General features: G+C 42.4%; 1 pseudogene; it reads right to left on the bottom strand.

Moving 5' to 3' along the window:
- Positions 1-6,304: 6,304 nt before the first annotated feature.
- LOC131758383 (tumor suppressor candidate 2 pseudogene) lies at positions 6,305-6,664 on the bottom strand (annotated as a pseudogene).
- Positions 6,665-6,945: the final 281 nt, after the last annotated feature.

Here is a 6,945-nt window from a genome sequence, read left to right on the forward strand (position 1 = left end):
ATGCATATGTAATTGTTTATTTTAGATTTTTCTTACTTCTTGAGGTAGGCCTCTATTGTTATGAATTTCCTTCTTAGAGCTACTCTTGCTGCCTCCCACAGATTTTGGACAGTTGTGTTTCCATTTTCATTAGTCTCAAGGTATTTTTAAATTTCCTCTTTGATATCTTCAACAACCCAATAACAATACATTGATTGATTAGTAGCATGTTGCTTAGTTTCCACGTGTCTGTGTTTTTTCCAGTTTTCTTCTTGTAGTTGATTTCTTGTTAATACCATTGTGGTTGGAAAAGATGCTTGATATGATTTCTGTCTTTTTAAATTTATTGAGACTAGTTTTGTAGTCTAACATGTAATCTGTCCTAGAGAATGTTCCATGCGCACTTGAGAAGAATGTGTATTCTGCTGTTTTTAGGTGGAGAGCTCTGTATATATCTATTAAATCTATCCAGCTCTAATGTGTTGTTTAAAGCCAGTGTTTCCATATTGATTTTCTGTCTGGGTAATCTATCCATTGATTTAAATGGGGTATTAAAATCCCCTACTACTGGGACTTACCTGGTGGTGCAGTGGATAGGACTCTGCCTCCCAATACAGGGGGGCCTGGGTTTGATCCCTTGTGGGGAACTAGATCCCATGTGCATGCCACAACTAAGAGTTCAGATGCCACAACTAAGGAAACTGTTTCCTGCAACCAAAAAGCCCACATGTTGCAACTAAGAGCCAGCGCAACCAAAATAAATAAATAAATAAATAAATAAATATTTTTAAAAAGGAACCAATATATACGAAGTTTTAAATATTAAAAAAAAAATCCCCTACCATTATTGTGTTGCAGTCCCCTATTTCTGTTACTATTTGCTTTGCACATTTAGGTGCTCCTATGTTGGGTGCATAAATGTTTACAATTGTTATATCCTTTTGTTGGATTGACCCCTTTATCATTATGTAATGTCCTTCTTTGTCTTTTGTTACAGTCTTTGTTTTAAGGTCTATTTTGTGTGATCTGCATGTTGCTACTCAGCTTTCTTTTCTTTTCCATGTGCATGGAATATATTTTTCCATCCTTTCACTTTCAGTCTATATGTGTCTTTAGATCTGAGGTGAGTCTCTTGTATGCAACGTATAGATGGGTCTTATTTTTTTTTTAATCCATTCAATTATCCTATTTCTTTTGATTGAAGCATTCAGTCCATTTATTGATACATTTAAAGTAATTATTGATAAGTATGTACTATTGCCATTTTTTAAAAAATTCTATTTATTTATTAAAATTTTTATTGGCATATAGTTGATTTTGTTAATTGTTTTCTGATTCTTTTTGTACTTCTCTGTTTCTGTCTTCTCTTGTTTTTTTCTCTTGTGTTCTGATGGATTCCTTTAGTGTTTTGTTTAGATTCTTTTCTCTTTAGTTTTTGTGTGTCCATTGGAGTTTTTTGATTATCATGAGGTTCATATATATGGATCTGCATATATAGCCATGTATTTTAAGCTGATAGTCATGTAATTTCAAATACATTCTAAAAACACTACATTTTCACTCTTTCCACCCAATTTTATATTTTTGTGGTCATATTTTACATATTTTCCTTTTGTGTATACCTTAAATACTACTTATTATAGTTATAATTGATTGTTGTACTGCTTTTGTCTTTTAACTTTCATACTAGCTTTCTAAGTGATTGATTCACTGCCTGCCCTTATATTTGTCTTTGCCAGTGAGATTCTTTTCTTTCATATGTTTTTTTATTCCTAGTTGTGGCCTTTCCTTTTCTGATTAAAGAAGACTCTCTAAGAAGCTGCCTGCCAATGCAGGGGACACGGGTTTGAGCCCTGGTCTTGGAATATCCCACATGCCATGGAGCAACTAAGCCCGTGTGCCACAACTAATGAGCCTGCGCTCTAGAGCCCACGAGCCACAACTACTGAGCCCACGTGCCACAGCTACTGAAGCCCGCACACCTACAGCCCATGCTCTGCAACAAGAGAAGCCAGTACAATGAGAAGCCTGCGCACCGCAACAAAGAGTAGCCCCTGATCACTGCAACTAGAGAAAGCCCACATGCAGCAATGAAGACACAATGCAGCCAAAAAAGAAAAAAAAAGACTCTAACATTTCTTGTAAGGCTTGTTTAGTGGTGATTAACTCCTTTAGTTTTTGCTTATCTGGGAAACTCTTTATCTCTCCTTCAATTCTGAATGGTAACCTTGCTAGATGGAGTATTATAGGTTGTAATTTTTTTCCTTTCAGCACATTAAATATATCATGCCACTCCATTTTGGCCTGTAAAGTTTCTGCTGAGATATCAGCTGATAGTCTTATGGGGTTTCCCTTGTATATGATTAGTTGTTTTTGTCTTGCTGCCTAAGAGTCTCTCTTTTTTTTTTTTTTTTTTTTTTTGCGGTATGCGGGCCTCTCACTGTTGTGGCCTCTCCCGTTGCGGAGCACAGGCTCCGGACGCGCAGGCCTAGCGGCCATGGCTCACGGGCTTAGTTGCTCCGCGGCATGTGGGATCTTCCCGGACCAGGGCACGAACCCGTGTCTCCTGCATCGGCAGGCGGATTCTCAACCACTGCGCCACCAGGGAAGCCCCTAAGAGTCTCTCTTTATCTTTAACTTTTGCCATTGTGATTATAATATGTCTTGGCATGGATATCTTTGGGTCCATCTTGTTTGGTACTCTCTGCACTTCCTAGACCTGGATGTCTGGTTATCTTTTCCTCCAAATGAGGGAAGGTTTTATTTCTTCATATAAGTTCTCTGCCTTTTTCTTTTTCTCTTCTCCTACTGGAACCCTTACAATATGAATGTTAGTATACTTGATGTCATCTCAGAGGTCCCTTAAGCTCTTCTCACTTACAAAAATTCTTTCTTTTTGCTATTCTGATTGAGTGATTTCCATTATTCTATCTTCCACATTGCTTGTCCATTCTTCTGTATGATCTAAAATGCTGTTGATTCTCTGTAGTGTATTTTTTATTTAAGTCACAGTATTCTTCAACTTTGATTAGTTCTCTCTTACATATTCTAACTCTTTGTTGACATTCTGAGTTCCTCCATTCTTCTCCTGAGTTTGTTGAACATCCTTATGACCTTTTCGTTGGATTTAGTTTCCATGAATTAGGTGAAACAATTACTTCTACTGGTCTTGAAAAAGTGGCCTTGTGTGGGAGAGTCCCCTATGTAGACTGCTTTGGCAGATTGATTGGAGCTAGAACTGTGGTTTGGGGGCAGTCCCTGGGGAGTGCCACACTGAGGCAACATTGGCAGGATGGTTGGTGCTGGCATGGGCCTGGAACAGTCCTGGTGGGAAGTCAGACAGTGGTGCTCACTGGCACCTTTTACCCTGGAGAGAGCTCTGGCAGTTCCCTGCCCACTTGGCAGAAAACTTAGGGTTAGTAAATGCATTTCCTTCCTGCATTTCTGGGTGCCCTTTTAACTGCTGGTTTTGGTTTTTTTTTTTGCTGTGTCCCAGTTTGGTGAGTCTGCACTTAGGCCCCTCAGCAATATCCTCCTTACTGCAGGTCACCATGGGGGGTGGTGTTACCATGGGTACTGTATCTCTCTCTTTCCTACTGTTTCTATGTGGTCCTTCTATGTGCAGTAGCTATTAAATCAGCCCTCAGGTCTTCTTCAGGAGGAATTGCTCTATATGTAGGTGTAGATTCAGTGTATCTGTGGGAGGAGGTGAGCTCAGGGTCTTCCTACACCACCATTTTGGACCTCTGTTGTAATCTCTTTAAATAAATGTCTTAAATTGAATCAAGCTATAATGATGGAACTAAGGATGATTGAAGGCATTTCATCCATCCTTCATTGTTTTCTAAGTGGGAGATTGAATTTTATACATGGATATTTATTATTTTATTCTTTTCCCATATGTATTTTATATAAAAATTTTAAACATATTTTCTTAGAGAAAATTTATTATTTGCCATTTTTTTGCATTACATATTATAGTATCAGAATGTCTTTTTTCCACTTAGTTTTATTGCAATAACAGGACATCTTAATGTCAATGTTTTAAAAAGTCTAAGAAAGTTAAACTTTTATACAGATAACATTATGCAAATTGTCTCATAATTTTTTTACTCAACTTATGTCTCAAGACATAAGTTATAAGCCTGCAGGTTTATAACTCCCACTGAAATGTTTATTAGTATTAACTAACAGTTACATAATGTTTTATCAGGTATTTTTACATAATATTCAATTTGATGTTATAGTAAGTCTGTCAGCAGGGTATTATTATTACTATAATTACCATCTTAAAGATGAATAAGATGAAGCTTCAGGAGGTTAAGTAACTTTCCTGAGTTTTTTCTTTCTTTTTTTTTTTTTTTAACTTCTTTCTTTTTATTCTGATGGCTCATGGGCTCCAGCAGTCTCTAATCAATGGAATCAAGGTATGCACACACACAAAAATCCACTGGATGTAAGAAACAATGAGAAGTTCTATATTTTAAATCTAAAAATAAGACAGAAGTTAAATTTTACTGATATTTTATTAGACTGACCCTCATATGACAAACAGTCTGTATGTCTGGTGGTCATGCTTCCTGGCTCTTTGGGTACAGGAGGTGTCCAGAAGGAAGTGTGGGAGCTCCTGAAGATGACTTCACAGAGTGCCCCTCTCATTTCCTCACTCTCAGTGTATTGTGTCACAACACAGCTTGCATGTGCCCAGTTGAGAAGATTTTTGGATTATATGACCAATTTGGGGCTAAACTCATCCTCATAAAATGAACAAATAACAATACAGAGCTTCCAGTAAAGAAAATCCCAGTTGGAAGACTAGCAATGTTTAAGCAGACAAATAAGAAAATAACAGAACTGCCATTTTTCTTACTCAAAATGTGAGATTTTTATCAACCACATTACAAGATAAAATAATAATCTGAAGAACAGTTGGCCCCAATTTTTTTTTTTTTTTGCAGGTGTCTACAAATAATTTTATTTAACAAATAACACAACTGGGCTTCCCTGGTGGCGCAGTGGTTGAGAATCCGCCTGCCGATGCAGGGGACACGGGTTCGTGCCTCGGTCCGGGAGGATCCCACATGCCGTGGAGCGGCTGGGCCCGTGAGCCATGGCCGCTGAGCCTGCGCGTCCGGAGCCTGTGCTCCACAATGGGAGGGGCCGCAGCAGTGAGAGGCCCGCGTACCACCAAAAAAAAAAAAAAAAAAACAAATAACACAACAGCCTTCCTAGATTGAGGGCTACCCCCTGCCCCCCAAGCCATTTCTCACGCACTTAAAGCACAGAGTTTGCACAGTAAGGAATTACAAAAAAAAAAAGTCATTTCTATGTAGAAATCACACTCTGCCCCAACATCGTGGACTAGACTATTTACAAGCTTTCACATTTCAAGTATTCCTTTATGACTGTTCTCTCCTTTCTGTCCCTACCCCGGAGCTCCAGTACTTTTCTCTTACTGATCCTGAAGGGATGGGTATGCTGTAGGGGAAGGGGTGGTGGGTTCCTCAGAGCTACTGGCACCAGCCCTAGGGTGCTGTCCCTTACCACAGGGTGGTGGATGTGTAAGGGCAAGGGGGATTAGACACGGTAGGTAGGATGCGGCAACACCCCATAGGCACAGGCATTCAGAGCCCTTCCTGATCCCCATCCTATGCCCTCTCAACTTGGGGTGGGGGTCAACAGCTAGCTGCAGTGGGGAGGGATCAGCCCAGCCCGGGGTAGAGGGAGAAGCCTCCCACACCTATTAACAGCCAGCAAACTGTCCACCCATCTGGGGGTGGGAACATTTGGGCAGGTAGGCAGGAAGAAATCAGGCTTGTTCTGCCCCCAGCTTCTGTCCAACACAGGAGGAATGGAGGTGGCAAACGGCTGAAATGCTCCAAGAGGGTAAAGGAAGTGAGGGAAAGGAAGTTCCCATCTGTGCACAGCTCCTACACCCTGGGGCTGGAAGAAGGCAGACCTTGCTTGTAAAGTGCTGTAGCCTCCAGCAGGGCTGGGCCCTGGGCAAGCTTGCAAGAATGCAGGCCAGGCAAGGACACAGGAGCCAGGCATTCCTGACCAGCACATGCCCTGCCATGCTCCTCCGAGGGATAGCTGGGAAAGGGGGACTGGTAACTCTGCCATCAGCCACCGGCCACCTCCTGTCCACATACAAAGCAACACCCAACCAGCACTGTGGGACGGCCCTGCTCACAGTTGAACGTTCCGGGCCACGGGAGTTTATTGATGTTGTGGCCCCAGCCTAGGTTCCTCAACGGAAGCCACACCTGGAGCCTGGGGGTTTCTTGCTGGGGCAGTGGGTGTTTATACCTGCCACGCCCCAGGCTCACACCTCAAAGAGGATCACAGGGAAATCCACGTGGATGAGCGGCGTGGGGTGGGGGTGGGGGGCAGGTGGTGGATCCAGCTTCACGATGCCCTGAGGAATCAGGTTCTCATGCACCCGCCTCGGCTTGGCCGGCTTCTGCCCGTTCTTGGTGACGACTGTCTCCTCATAGAACTCGTGAGCCAGATCCCCATCCTTGTCCTAGAACATGGAGCCGCGGCTCGTGAACACGAAGGGGGGCACGACTCAGCCTCGCGGTCGCACCAAAGCTTGCTCAGCTACAGAGCCTCCGGGCTGCCGCACCCCCGCCGCCGAGGCGAAGGGCCGCAGGCCCCAAGCTTTGGAGCCGCGGGCGCCCATGTCAAGCCGGCGGCCCCCGCGGCAGTTTCGCTCTCACAGGGCCTCCGCTCGCAGGTGCCGCCACAGCCGCCGCCTTCCGCAGGCTCCCAAAAAGTTTTTTTAACAATCGAGAATAATATTTAAAATAGAGATTTACATCCACTGTCATAATTCATGAATATCACATGAGGTGTATATTTTCCCTTAATACACTGGTTAATGATCAGCAAGCCATTTTAACACTATCTAGAACATGAAGACAAATTCTATAACTGTTCAGCAATGTTTGAACTTATACTCAA

This window comes from Kogia breviceps, chromosome 6, assembly GCF_026419965.1.
Source record: "Kogia breviceps isolate mKogBre1 chromosome 6, mKogBre1 haplotype 1, whole genome shotgun sequence".
Lineage (NCBI taxonomy): Eukaryota > Metazoa > Chordata > Mammalia > Artiodactyla > Physeteridae > Kogia > Kogia breviceps.